At 41.2% G+C, this 15,679-nt stretch overlaps 2 long non-coding RNA genes across 2 annotated transcripts in view; one reads left to right on the forward strand and one right to left on the reverse strand.

Moving 5' to 3' along the window:
* The window catches only part of LOC310686565, a 148,376-nt gene extending 139,032 nt beyond the window's left edge, over nucleotides 1-9,344 (forward strand). The window contains exon 5 of the long non-coding RNA XR_014515991.1: nucleotides 175-9,344. This is a non-coding gene — a long non-coding RNA (uncharacterized lncRNA). The remainder of the gene's footprint in view (nucleotides 1-174) is intronic.
* Nucleotides 1-15,679, reverse strand: part of LOC310686562 — a 132,746-nt gene that overhangs the window by 13,382 nt on the left and 103,685 nt on the right. The gene's annotated exons all lie outside the window — the stretch shown is intronic.

Here is a 15,679-nt window from a genome sequence, read left to right on the forward strand (position 1 = left end):
TTTTGAAAATTGAGGTGCACATTAGATTCAATGATGCATTAGATCGCGTAAATACAGAAGGTTATTAAACCTAATTGCAATTTATTTTTGTATTTATTGTATTTTACATTGTGATTTGGATTTTATGACTGCTTGACAGTCAACTTCCATATTCTGTTTCAATGAATTCTGCAGCTCCACCTTGGACCCTGGCCAACCCAGGAATTGCCAGAATACCCTGAGCACTGATCCTCTCCTGAGATTTTCCAGCCCATCACTGTCAAGGAGGACAGCCAGCCACAGAGGAAGCATTCGAGTTCTGGCAGCACTTTTCAGACATCCAGCTGCAATATGCATCAAACTGCTATTGATGCAGTCTGATGCAGAAGGTTGGAAGAAGCAATTGTTGCTCTATGTGTCTCAAAGGATAAGAGCATGCCTACAAGGCAGCTGACACTGTAGCACATAATCAGATGTACTGAGTAAGTGGTCCTGGAAAAATCTGGAGCCTTTCCTCTCAGCACGAATGTGAGAACTTGGCCATGCACTGATTTTGCTTGCAGTTGTCTTCATCAGATGTATGAATTGGATGGAAACTAGCTAGGCTGAAATCCCTTGCAGGCGGTCATTGTAGACCTACTACAGCAAGTAAAACATGTTAAGGACCCATTGCCATTAGTCCATAAGTTCTGTTCAACCAACATCTGAATGGCTCTTTTCATCTAAGGCTGCTGACCTAAGTTTGTCTTTGAATATTTCCTAATACTTTAGCAAACAAATTCACATTAAAGTGAGTAGGGCTGAATAGTGCTTAACTTCTCATTAAACCAATTTGGGATTGGGTTCTACAATGAGAAACTGATCCTTTTGTGTCATTGGCCCAGTCTGGTGGAATAATCTTGCCAACAGAGATTCAGCGGGTGCCTTATGTGCCAACTTTTAAATGCCTGCTGAAAACTTTTCTATTCTGCCAGGCCTATGCAGGCAAATAAGAGTACATCAATCACAATGGTCTGTTGATGTCTGCTTTCAATTTCTTTTTGCCTTTAACTTGTTTTTAACTTTTTATGATGTTATTGTTTGGTTTTATGTTTTTATATTGCAAACTGCTATGATATATGATATCTATTTACGATACAGCAGTATATACACATTTTTTTTTTATAAATTAATGACATATTTCTTGATGACATTTAGCTGGCCGAGGAAAAATTATATACAGTGGTACTTTGGTTCTCAAACTTAATCCATTCCAGAAGTCTGTTCCAAAACCAAAACGTTCCAAAACCAAGGCGCGCTTTCCCATAGAAAGTAATGCAAAATGGACCAATCTGTTCCAGACTTTTAAAAACAAACCCTAAAAGAGCAATTTAACAATTTATTGTCTAACAAGACCATTGATCCATAAAAGAAAGCAATAAACAATGTACAGTGGTACCTCGGGTTAAGAATTTAATTCGTTCTGGAAGTCTGTTTTTATCCGGAAACTGTTCTTAACCTGAGGTACCAACTTTAGCTAATGGGGCCTCCCGCTGCTGCCGGGCCGCTGCCGCACAATTTCTGTTCTCCTCCTGAAGCAAAGTTCTTAACCCAAGGTACTATTTCTGAGTTAGTGGAGTCTGTAACCTGAAGCATCTGTAACCTGAGGTACCACTGTACTGCAGTCACACACAATCAACCAAGCAATCAGTAGCCAAACTGGGTTCCACCGTCACAAAAAAGCCGCAGAAACAAAAACACAAAATAAATAGCAAAAACAGACAGACCTCAGCGTAACACTCAAAATGGAAGTGTGGCACTCAAATCGGAAGCGTAACACTCAACACTGAGCACGTTCAGTTTCCAAAAATAGTCTGCAAACTGGAACACTTACTTCCGGGTTTGCAGTGTTTGGGTTCCAAGTTGTTTGAGAACCAAGGTACCACTGTAGTCCAAACTGTAATCCATTGAAATATAGGAAGGACACTGACCATTGATTTCACTATCTCACTATTGTCTACAATAAAAAGATAAAGGGACCCCTGACCATTAGGTCCAGTTGTGACCGACTCTGGGGTTGCGGTGCTCATCTCGCTTTATTGGCCGAGGGAGCCGGCATACAGCTTCCAGGTCATGTGGCCAGCATGACTAAGCTGCTTCTGGCAAACCAGAGCAGTGCATGGAAACGCCGTTTACCTTCCCGCCGGAGCGGTACCTATTTATCTACTTGCACTTTGATGTGCTTTCGAACTGCTAGGTTGGCAGGAGCAGGGACCGAGCAACGGGAGCTCACCCCATCGCGGGGATTCGAACCGCCAACCTCCTGATTGGCAAGTCCTAGGCTCTGTGGTTTAACCCACAGCGCCACCTGTGTCCCATTGTCTACAATAGCCAGCAGCAATTCTCCATGGTACCAGACATGAAGGTTTCTTTAGACCTACCTGCAGACCTCAGGAATTGAACTTGGGACCTGTTATATGCAAAGCATGATCTCTCCCACTGAGCTATAGCCCTTCAGCAGGAGGAGAACCCATAATTGTTTATGTAGCTGAGATGGTTTTGCCCTGACTATAACACCAACACCGCCACTTTATCCTAATACGATAGATGCACAAACACTATTATAATACCTTACATATGATCTATTTCTGCATATTCAAAGTATTTTCTCATCTCAATCATCCTTACAAGATGCCCACATTATTATGCCCAATATTGCACATGGTGGGGTGGTGGTGCACTGAGGCTGAAACAATCATGGCTTTAAAGGCTGCAATCCTATATATCAGAGATAGCCAACATGGTGCCCTCTAGATATTGTTGGGTTACAGTTCCCATCCTCCCTAACCACTGGCCATTGTGATTGGATCCATTGAGAGTTGGAATCCATTAACATCTGGGGGACACCACATTGAGCTATCCCTAATATAAACACTTCCCAAGAAGTAAGTCCCATTTAACTCAATGGTGGTTACCTCTGAATAGACATGCACAGGATTGTATTGTAAGCTAATCAGTGAATGTGAGGCTCAGGTAAGAGTTGAACCAAGGATTCCCTGGCTTCTGTCACCAAGCTACATCAATCTCTCGTTGGGTCATCTTTGGTGCAGAATGCTTTCACCAGACGTGTGAATTGGCCCTGAGCCACCCCCCCCCTTAAATTTAAGACATATTAACAATAAGATTTGCTGACAGAAAAGTTTTATATTATGGGAAGATGCCTTACTGTTGTGTAGAATATAAACGGTCTTGTAGATTTACATGGACGTTCCTTATTATTTTAGCAAAGTGTAGATGAGACATTAATGTCATCTTGAAGAAGTTTCAGCTTTTGAGATCAAGAGCAGCAGAAAAAGATTTCCAGTTGTTGGGAATCTGAGATTTTACCAATTTCTATTTATATAATATTTACCACTAGCTGAGGAAAAAGCCCCTTCTCCTGCCAATATCAGGGGAAAATGTCTACATAAATTAAGGCCTAGAACTACTTTGGTTTAGAATTTGTAACAAATCTTCTGGGAACTTAGAAACCTTGTTGTTTTGTGGCATTCCTTCCATCCCCTAATATGCTCTAATGAATGATATTGAAAGATAAGAAATGTCTGTTTCTGAAAACAGCTGGCCTGGGTTTGGTTCTTTGGAAGTACATTATAAAGTCCTGGTTTAAAACCAAGAAGTTAATAGGAATGCTTCCAAATCAGTTATATCCTTCTGCTATTAATTAAACTAGTTTATATCTAGAAGGAAGGTAAAACTGTAACCAGTACAAAATTACTTGATAGCCACTGTTGCATTTCCAAATACAATGTAAGCATTTAACACCTCAGTTGGCAACAACGTTAGTTTGGTTTTAGCTGAATTAGCTCTGCTGACTTCAGCAAGACAATCCATTTTAATCCAAGTACTTTGGTTTAATTCCGTTGTGGACTATGCTGGTAGAATCTGGGACCTCATCCTAAATATATGTTGCTGCAAGTGAACTCTAAGGCTCCAACTACATAGATGTACATTGGTTCCCTCCCATTATGTAAGCACATATTTTGGGTCATGCTTCTCCTGTTCCAATCCTACAGCAACCCATCCTAACCCTCTGAACAGGCCTTTGGACATATCCAGTGGGGCACAGGAGGGTGAGAGAAAAGAGTTGTTTCATAAGCTGATTTCCACTCATGTAACTGTTGGATACAACCAATTCTTTCTTGCATTTTCATTTGTTGAAGAAAGCCACACATATTGGGTTGGATCCTAAGAGTTATGAGCAGACATTTTTCCCGTGGAAGACAACTTTCCCATCTTCTCCATCCTACTGCAGCCCTCTGAAAAGTTGGGACTTTTCCAGATCTATTTATTCCACATTCATCCTGATTTGGAGGTGAGATTAGATTATATCCAGTCTTCATTGAGCATTCATTCTGATTTCTTTATGGGATGGCTATATCACAATGAACATTTATCCTAAATTAATTGTGGTTTGCTTGCGGGACATTTTATACATCTTTCCTCTAGTCATTCACTTATCCCACACTTTTCAGTGCATTTTCCATTAAGTTTCCGAACCTCAAGGAGTCCCATTCTTTTTTTCTTCTTCAAGCGGATTAGAGCAACAGAACCCATTAATTCACTTTAATTGCACAATTCTAGGCTGTGTACACACCAGACTTTTAAAGTGCATTTAAAGTACATTTCCCCCACCCAAAGCGGGCACTGTAGTTTGTTAAGGGTGCTGGGAACTGGAGCTCCGTGAGGGGCTAAACCAGGTTTCTTCAAACTTGGCCCTCCAGATGTTTTTGGCCTACAACTCCCATTATCCCTAGCTAGCAGGACCAGTGGTCAGGGATTATGGGAATTATAGTCTCAAAACATCTGGAGGGCCGAGTTTGAGGAAGCCTGGGCTAAACCACAGTTCCCCAAATTCTTCTTGTTTTGAGGGGTGAAAAAAATGCTTCACATCTATGTGCTTGAATCTCTTCCATGCAATGCTGACAGTTTTGAGCCATTCTTAGTGTGGGATGTGGCTGCATCTTGAGAAAGGAATTGAGATAAATCAGGGGCACCCCCTTGTATGCGTAGAGTCTATTTCCCACTCTCACAAGAGGCCCTTTGGAGTCAACCCAACGACTGCATATATAGCACACACTGAGAAGATTAGTATAATCCATGACAAAAAGAAAAACACCAGCGCTCTTCAGACTAATTAGACCTCTTATACATTACTATTTTCTGACAGTAGTTAGAACTCCAGCTGTATGCCACCAGTCGAGTTAACTCCTTTGAGGAGTGTTGACATGACCAAGAACTGTGGTGGATATCAGCAATCATTATAACTACTGCACTGAACGGGAACGTGTCATATCGCTGAAAGGGAATCCCACAATATGCATGTCTAATATTAACTCCCTTGAGAATGAGGTGCAGCAGTATATCAAGAGAATTTATAGTTCCCTTAATTGATTCTTCACAGTGATAAGAGACAACTATTTTATTTTTTTTAAAAAAGAATGCCATTACTGATATTTGGTTCTATAGGTAGGGCCTGGAGGAGATGTCCACATAAGCTGTGTCTGAAAGTATCAGGGAAGACTATTGTTGGATGGGAAGGACTGATGTGATTGTTTCCAACAATTAACATGAGAACAGGAGGGGCTATGCTGCGAAGAAGCAGCTCTTGTGTTGCAGGAGTATGTACGAATGTGGCCTAAATGAAGGGAGATTGAAACTGTGCTGTGCATGAAGCATGCCAAATCATGCACTAACATGACTTCTCAGTGGTGCCTAAAAACTGATTTAAAGGCACTGTTCTTGCATGGTTCTTTCTTGGATTCACACCACTCCAGAAACCTGCATTGCAAGGGTTGCACTACATGACTTTTGGGGTCCCTTCCCACTTTCAGCTCTATGATTCTGTGAAACTATATAAAGAATTGCTTGCTTCCCCTCCCTTCAAAATTCACTGCATGTAAAATGATATACAATGGATAGGTTTCGAATATCCATCCATTTTGGTGCCTTTAAATGCTGCTTCTATCATGTGGAATGTCACCACCATATAGAAACAATTTTTCCACATATGAGGAGTTTGAATAATAATAATAATAATAATAATAATAATAATAATAATAATAATAATAATAAATTAATAATAATAATAATTTATACCTCACCCATCTGACTGGGCCTCCCCAGCCACTCTGGGCAGCCTCCAACAAAATATTAAAATACAGTAATGCATCAAACATTAAAAGCTTCCCCAAACAGGGCTGCCTTCAGATGTCTTCTAAAAGTCTGGTAGTTGTTGTTCTCTTTTACATCTGGTGGGATGGCCTTCCACAGGGTGGGTGCCACTACCAAGAAGGACCTCTGCCTGGTTCCCTGCAACTTGGCTTCTCACAGTGAGGGAAATGTCAGAAGACCCTCGGTGCTGGACCTCAGTATCCGGGTAGAATGATGGGGGTGGAACATTTGGATCAACCCTAATCATCCTCAGTTTGCTCTTTTGTTTTCATACTGGAGTTCCTGACCCTTGGTTTCTGCACTGGTTCCTTTCAGCCAACACTCACATTCTATCCTCCTAACTGGTTTCTCTTCTCTTTTTAACTTCATTGTCCACTTCATAGATTTACTTTCAAATGCCTCCAAGGTCTCCCTCCTTTATAGATAAACTTCTCCTCTTTCTCCATATAGTCTTCCTTGGACCTATTCCTCTGTGGGAGGGATGTGGAAGCTGTGGCCCTCTGGATGTTGGATTCCAGCTTCCACCAGCCCCACCCAGCATGACCAATGGTCAGGGATGATGGGAGTTGTAGTCCAACAACAGCTAAAGGGACATCCCTGTTCTATGGCTATCAAGTTTTGTTTGTTTGTTTGTTAAACTACTGTATTCCATGCCTAGCTCCCTTTTCCCTTAAGCTTCATCCAATTGGAATGCCCTTCCACCTGACACCCGACTCTCTTTCTCTGTTACTGCACTGTCAAGTATTTCAAGACACGGCTCTTTTCACTGGCTTTTCTCTGTTAGCAAAGTCACTTAAATAACACAGATGGAGTCCAGAGAGAAAAGAAATACTGATTACACTTTACTAAGGAAACTGAATAAAAACAGAGAAAGAAACAGAGAGGTTTCCTCTCTTTTTTACCTCCTGCCCTGTACATAGCAGGTAGATATTCAATTAAACATACAGAGCAAAACTCCCTCAGAACTACACAGACAATTAGAGCACATGCAACTTCAATAAACATGCTACTCAGCTGGGTTGCTGAATAACATCTCCCCCTTCCGTCACTTGGCTAGTTGATGCCAGCACTAACAGAATTACCCCTTTAATTCCACATAGAATAATCTCTGCTGTTGTTCTTCAGAAACTTTCAACTAATGCTGGTTTCCTTTCACTCCATTGTTCTTCCCTCCCTAACGTGTCTTGTCTTTACATGAAAGGGAGGCCTACTTTATTCTTAACTTTTGAACTTCTAGGTCTTTGAATATAAATATTGTTTATATTTATGTGTCTCTTTGTTGACTATTTTGACTGATTTGTACTTTGACAATAATAAAAGCAATATTAAAAATAAAATTTCTAATATATGGAAAAACTGCACAAAGGCACATTGGCTAACCATTATATTAAGCTGCAAAGATAACATATGAAATGCAGTTTCATTGTAATGGCAATTAAAATCTGCTGAAGAAATGGTTTTGCATAATTTTCAAACGACAAAAGAGGCGGCTGCCTGAAACAGTGGCACATTCTTCCTGAGCATGTAGTACGTGTTACAGCACGACTATGTGCTTCTATTGCTCACTCTTTATTCTGCAAATAATTGGTAATTATACATTGTCTGGAGCTATAAGCACTGTTAATTTATCATTGTCAAAGAGGGATTTGAAAGATTGAGCTATTTGTAAAATGTAGTTGGCAGTATTATAAACTAATGTCTCAGGAATCATCAGGGTGTTTTATTTATTTATTTTAAAGTCCTCATTTCCTTAGGAAATGACAGTATGCAAAGCTGTAACTTTTCTGTTTCCACTGCAGAATTGCCTTTTATTGGTGTTTCAGTAAAGCTGCAATTGCCTACATGAGTTTCAGTTAATGTGGTCTGAGGTTGTGGACAAAATTCTTGTAGTTTCCAGTTCTATGAGATTTGTTCAACCTGGCTAGTTTTACCATGCCGGGAGAGTTCAGGAAGAACTTATTGAATCCTTTCAAAAGGAGAGATTTACTTTTTAGGGATACTTGATAGATCACAGGTTCTTGTCAAATACTGGTCAAACAGGACTTTTCTTCCACTGTTGTTGGGGTTTTATGGAGGGTTAGGGGAGGTGCCAGAACTCACCATGAACACCTCCCTTGTTTTCTTGGAATGGCAATGGCACCCACCTGAGAGGTGCAGGAACTGAGTTCCGGTGAGTTCTGGCTGAAAAAGCCCTGACTTAAATGTTTGCAAATGTGTGCTTCTGAATGATACTTTGCAAAATGTTGTAGGATCAATTGTCCTTTGTTTTAATTGTTTTCATTATTAGTCAATAATTCTTATTATTTCAATTATTATTCATTGTTATTTGGTCTATTATTACTTATGATAAAGTTCCTTTGTCCTAGTTAGCCTCTTGGCTCACATAAATAATGTGAATAACATTGATAACATTGGAATGGCTGTTATATACTGAATTTCTGCACAACACTTTAAAGTCCCAAAACCTAGGGTAGCTGTATTTGTGTGTTTCTGTGTGAAAAACTAGAATTTACTTTTATGTGTGTATTCTTTTTTAAAATGTTCATAACAAAAATACAGTTTAAGTACATTTTTCTGTGTGCACTGCATGTACATGTATTTGCATGTAGGCAATATTTACATAAATTTTGCAACCTGAATAACATTCTTTTGTTATTAAACAAAGTTATGCCGGTTAAATTGTGGTCTTGGCTAAACACCATGGCCAAATTTTCATATCCCACTTGCCAGAATTGATTTATGACTTGCTAGCTAGTTTTATGATGATTTTGGAGGGGGATGGTTCGCTCAATTACAAATGCACCCCTCCACTGTTTGCCATTCATAGCTGCATGTGAAAAATTGATCCAGATGTGAAGGAAAGTGATCCATCATGTAGCTAAAGGATTGCCAATGAGAAGTAGCACAGAGGATCCCTCATTTCCCACAAATAGCTATGCATGTTTTGCAAAATGGAGGTAATGTTGTCCTAATACCAGGAAATAATGGTGTCCCCCAGCAGCATTTTTAGCAGTGGTTACTCATAGTAACAAAGTACCAATGCTTTTAGCCACAGCATGAGGCAGCATACTTCAGTTGTCCTGGCAGCTTCTTCCTTTGTCGGTTATTAAAGTGATCCTTTATGAATGAAAACAGTGATAATAAAAAGGAGAAAATGTGCATCATGCTGTGAACAATTTCCTGCCGCTCTGACTGATCTACTTCAATAGCCCTTGCAGTTGTGGCTATTTGCTTTGAAAGGCAAGTTATGAATGCAGAACTTATGAGCTCACCATGGTGACCTTTTCATGTTCTCTCTGTTAATGCCCAGAAGCTGAGTGTTTTATTTCGTATCCGAAAAAAACTGTAACCTTTGGGTAATAATGTAAGGGAAAATCAGAGTACAGAGAGAAAATTAGCTGCTTGCTAACTATATAGAATGCCTGTCTTGCACCTTTTCATCTGAGAAGCATTCAAATCATACTTTTGTGTCAACACATAAAATGGTATTTGGGAAGAAAGCAGTGGGAGTGAACTTCAACCCAGTAAACAGCTTGTTTTAAGCAAAGTTCTTGTTTCTAAGCCTGTCAAGTCCCGCTTATGAAACATATATACTACTTTGCGACTTTAGCTCACAAGGCAGTGTGCATAAAACATTTAATGCAACTCACAAAAACAATTAAAAAACAAGTTTTGTGTTCTTTTGGTTGCCAACAAACCTGGATCTAAGATAAATTGCTTCACACTTCACCCATCTAACGAATATTGTTATCAATTATTATTAATCAGTTCATATCTACACCACTTTATATTTTTAAGAAAAAGTCTCAAAGTGGTTTGCAGCACATTAAATAGAACATGACTGGAGAAAGTCAGATATAAAGTATACTGTCAAGGGCACACAATAAACAGAGAATTAAAATATTATCTTAAAGATTACAAAATAAAACATTACTAAAGGAAGTCAAATATAAAAATGCACATTTTAAACAGAAACATAAAAAAGAGAATGAAATAGTATAATATGCGCAGAACATATCTGCTGCTTTTGCTGCCAGTCCTGCCAATTGTAGTTCATAGCTCGGGCTCTATGACTTGGGTCTGCATTAAGAGTCAGCCAAGATAGTCACTGGCTTCTTTAACAGCCACAGTTTTTGTAGCTGGGGCCACTTCCAGACCAGGTTTTATTATTAGTAGTACAGTATTAGTATTAGACTTTATATACTGCCCTATAGCCGGAGGTCTCAGGGTGGTTCACAGAACAAAATCAATACATAAAACCACAAAATATATAATCAAAATAAAAACATCAACCCAATACCCCCCTCCAACCCCCCGCCCCACATTTTAAAAGGACATAGGATATAAAAAGATCTGCAAGGCAGGAAGCAGGTCTTCCAGAACTCACAGCCCAGGTGGTCTACCATACCTGGGAAGATGATTCACTGAAATGAACATGCCCCTCTTTCCCTTTCTTATACTTCTGAAAACCTTCAACCTTCCTCATGCCTGTTGATGCCACCTTCTTCCTGTGTGTGGAAAGTGCCATTTTGGTTATGTAATGATAGGCACTCAGGCAACGAGTTTGCTATTAGTATGTGTCACGCCTGCCTCAGGTCCCAGCTCACAAAGGACCAACGCCAGTTTCTCTTTATATACAAAGGTCTTTATTGAAGTCCATTAGTAGTTCCACAGTAGCGGCGCGCAGCCGTACGTCTGTTAGCTTAGACCGTAGAAGTCCCTTCTGAATCGGTCCCTCCCCTACACCAGCTTAAGATGCTAGCTTTGCTCCACCTCCTCCTGTCTTTCCTTTTCCACAGGGTCTTTCTGCCCGCTGGAGTACCGCCCCTCCTGGATTCCTCTGACGCTGAATCTCCCGATGGCTCTCCCTCCCTCCTGCGGGCTTTAGGACCTGGCTCCTCCCCCGGGCTCTCCGTTTCCCCGCGCGCTTGCACATTTGAACTTGGCGCGCGCGCCCAGCCTCCAACCTTTCTCCTGACGGTTACGTCACTCCTCTCACTGCTCCCCTCCCCTTCCAGAAGAGTGGCTTGTTCTGACCTCTCCTCCTTTCCAGCCAACGGAGCTGCTTCTCCTGACACACTAGAACTCCCCCCCCCCTTCGCTACGCTCTGGAGGGGAAGCCGGCTTTGATTTCCAGCTGCTGCTTCGGGATTCCCTGTTGGCTCTTTCCCCCTGATGAGTCCCCCCTGGGGCTCCTCTTCCCCTGGCTACAGGCGCCCCCTCCTGGGAATCCCCGGATTCGCTGGAAAAGCTCATGGAGTCCCTTGGGCCACACTCCTCCTCCTCCTCGCTGTCCTCGGACTCTGCCCAATGGTCCTCCCTCTCCTGCCTCCCATGTGCCTCTGCCCCTGAACCCCTGACAGTATGCATGATGATAATAATTCCCTGCATGGTCAGTGGACCTAGCACTATTGACTTAGAAGCCATTTACCACCATCACTTGTGCAGTACGTTTACTTGGAAGTAAGAGCTAGTGTGCTCAGGACCATTTTCATGTTAAGTATCTATAGGAATGTAACTCTCTGTGTTTGTACTACAAAACATAGATTTGATATGGCCTCCAACCCCTTTCCTAACCTTTGATGTTTTTCTTTTTCGAAAGCTGCTTTCCAAAGACAGATGTTGGTTATAAAGCTGAACTCTTATCAGGCCATCAGCCAAATCAGAAAGAGATAATCATTGCAATTGTCTTCCTCCTTGGAGTGAGCCTCTTGATTTTTAAAAAGTGAGTTCGTGCATTCCTAAGAAAACTGTTGGGGATGATCAACACATGTATGAGAAGTGGGGGGGGGGGTAAATAAAATCATTTTGATATGTGTGATTTGGTGGTGACTTTTATAGGACACAGAAGGTGTCCCTGTTGTTCAGAGAGACTAACTTTGGCAGTTAATAGTTTGCCTTTTATTAGACAGGTATTAAATGTAAGGATGGAAAAACCTGCTCTTTTATATGAATTGGTTGATGAGTCAGTAAAAAACCCCAATATCTGCTATTTTCTAAATTCACTTGCCCCAGTTCATATTGCTTCTATATATATTTAGTCAAAAGTAAGTTTCCCACTGAATGGAATGGGTTTTCCACCCAAGTAACTGTACATGCAGCCTTGAAAAAGCCTTCCTATCTAATTATTCTGGATGTATCCAGACCCACTAGGAAGAAGGTGCTTACATTTCGGCACCTTTCAGGTCTATGTCTTTAGCTGACTTGGATTGTCTAAAGTGATTAAATGCTTATTAGCTCTACAACATCCCATTGATTCCTCCCCAACCCTCCTCCACACACATGGCCCAGAGGAAAGATCAACAGATTGTGTCTAACAAGCTGACATTCAGGCTACATTAAGCACCAGTGGTCGCTTGCATAACAGGGCTTGTCAATGATTTATAAACTGGGCAGACAGAGCACCAAGCAATTTCTTGCTCAAAACAATCAGTTACTCATTACTTCATTGTTTCAGCAAGTTTATTGTTTTACCTATAATGCTGGCCTTAAGGATGTCACTGCCCCACTTTGGCAAATGCAGAGGGATACGGTTGCCTACCCCTGTCTAAATCACTCCTTCTAATAGCAAACTTGGGTGGTGAGCGTTGCTGACAGAAATGAACCCATAATGGGGCCACTAAGAAATATGAGGAAAGTATCAGTAAAAAGGTAAAGGACCCCTGGACAGTTAAGTCCAGTCAAAGGCGACTATGGGGTTGTGGCACTCATCTCACTTTCAGGCCGAGGAAGCCGGCGTTTGTCCACAGACAGCTTTCCGGATCATGTGGCCAGCATGACTAAACCCCTTCTGGCGCAACGGAACACTGTGATGGAAACCAGAGTGCACGGAAACACCACATTCCCACCACAGCGGTACCTATTTATCTACTTGCACTGGTATGCTTTCGAACTGCTAGGTTGGCAGGAGCCGGGACAGAGCACCAGGGGCTCACCCTGTTGCATGGATTCAAACTGCCGACCTTCCGATCAGCAAGCCCAAGAGGCTCAGTAGTTTAGACCACAGTGCCACCCGCGTCCCTAAAGAATCAGTATGCCTAGATGGACTCCAGGTTTTGCAGAAGTACAACAACAATCAGCCTAAGTGGCAATCCTTCCCACTCATACAGTCCAATAAACACGCTCAGTAGCCATGGAATATTGAGTGTCCTATGGAAAACCAGTGATCCAGTTTTATTCCCTGTAACAATGAAGTTACAGGGAAGCAGGCACAACTTTTAGAAGACATCTGAAGGCAGCCCTTCAGTTTATAATCGTTGATGTTTTCTTGTGTTTTTAATTTTGTTGGGAGCTGCCCAGAGTTGCTGGGGCCAACCCACTCAGATGGGTGGCATATAAATAATAAAATACTAATACTACGATAATTAAAATCACCTCAGTGGTCCTAATAAGACTTGGTTTCCAGACCCTTTATCACCTTGGTCACCCTCCTCCACACATGTTCCAGCTTGTCAATATCCTTCTTCTACAATATGTAAGTTCTTAGAAAGAAAGTACCTCTGCATTTCCAGGAAGCACCTGGAGTCTTCGCTAGCTTCAAGGTGTTTACATGTGAATTCATTGCTTATAGCATATTGTTGGAAAATTGCCTACTTAGTAAACAACCAGACGTTTAAGTAGTCTATCCTAAATATTTCTAAGGCCAGATAATGAGTGCCAGATCCCTGTTTTCCGGATAACGGCACAGATAATGCATCACATGAAATTACGGCACTCGTGTCTGTGAGTCTCTCCCCCCTCCCAAAAAACCCCCAAAATTATTTACTCGTAAAGAGTTTGAATGTGCATGTCCTGTTCTGCATCAGTATGCAGCATAAACATTCCTCGTTTCTGAACAAAGACAGAATGGGGGAGGGGGAAGAAACTTGTGGCTGCAAGACGTGCCTTATCGAAAGCCGTCTAGGCTTTTGCATTCCGTTTCCTTTCGATAAGACTCTTGTGCTGAGCTGGCCTTCGGAAACGAGCCCAAAGGGCTGCCTGCTAAGTTTACACAAGGAAGGAAGCAATCAATTTGGGGCTGTTACTGAATGAGCCCTTATCATAGTCACTTCCTCACCATTGCTTCACAAGCTAAATATGTTATGTTCAGGAACCATTTCAAAAGTGTCACTGCACTGCTCCCTGGGTTTTGTGAAAGAGAACTGCTTCATGGATACCAATCATTTGCCAAGGTTGCAGGCTGAATAGAAACCCCGGACTGGGACTGCAAACGCCTCAAGCAGCACATCTTTGGGAAATAGTGTTGTGGGTAGAGTCCATCTTATGTTCTCTCAGAATTCTGCTCCCTTAACATGGATGCAGGCGGTTCTACGGTTTGCTTGTTTCTCCCTTTCCATCCACTTTGGAAGACAATACTTTGAAAAGACGCCATTAACCAAGGCTTTCAATTTCAGTTTCTTTTACTTTCTCATCTTTCCAGTCCGAAGTTCAGTTTTCCACACTTACATAAGAGTTTGTGATTTTTTTAAAAAGTCCTCTTCAGCATTTTAGTGCAAATTGCTCCCAATATACACATTTTTGCAAAGCATTTCCCCTAATATAATGCATATTTGTGTATCATTTTCATGAATATTTTCATTTTAAGCCACACCTCATTCTTGTACATGATTTTTTTTTTTTGCATGTATCAGCTGGCAGGAGAGAAGTATGAATTATGAAGGATGGCTGTGGGCCACGTATTGTTTTAGAAAGTGCAAATTAGGTCAGTTTTCCTTTAAATGCAAACTGATGCAGATTTCTCCCCCAGTTGGAAGTAAAGGCCACTGAAAACTTGCTTCTGAGTAAAAAAAAATAATGAAAGAAAACAAAGAATTGAAAAGGTAAACCATAAAACATCATGGTCTGGAAGGACAAAAGTACAGTGCAGCTCCAACGAATAATAAATATTGATTCATACAAGGATTCCCTTTAAAAATAACACACACACACACACACACACACACACACACACACACACACATTAGTATTCTCCACCTGGTGAGTTATATTATTGAAAATAATAGTTATATAAAGTTATATAAAGTCTTAGTTGTTGTTTTTTAATTAATTGGTTTCAATGAACCGTTTACCCTCTCCAGATTTGCTTGGGGGTTGAACACAGTGAAATTTCCAAGTGAATCATTATGCACAAGAATTACTATATTCTACAGCTGTAAGACATGAGAACCTCTTGCCGTGTGGATTCTCCAGAGAGTCCACTTCAGTGCCAGCAAATACTGGAACGTGTGTTGCTGGCATTGGAGATTGTTCATGTGATTGTGGCAATCCACAAGGTAAAAAGGTGTGCATATTACAACCACTGCGTGGAGCAACCACCTTTAGGGAAGCGTTTCTCGTGGTATCTATGTGATAGGCATAATCCAAAAATGGGTTCTGCATTAGGTCTGGGATGGTATAGAAACACTGCACTTCTTCACTTCTCAGATCAGTTCACATGAATGGGCTTCTCAGCATGTGATAGGCCAAAGTGATTCTGATGGGGTGGCACATA

Source organism: Podarcis liolepis (genome assembly GCF_965112155.1).
Source record: "Podarcis liolepis genome assembly, chromosome: 9".
Classification (NCBI taxonomy): Eukaryota; Metazoa; Chordata; class Lepidosauria; order Squamata; family Lacertidae; genus Podarcis; species Podarcis liolepis.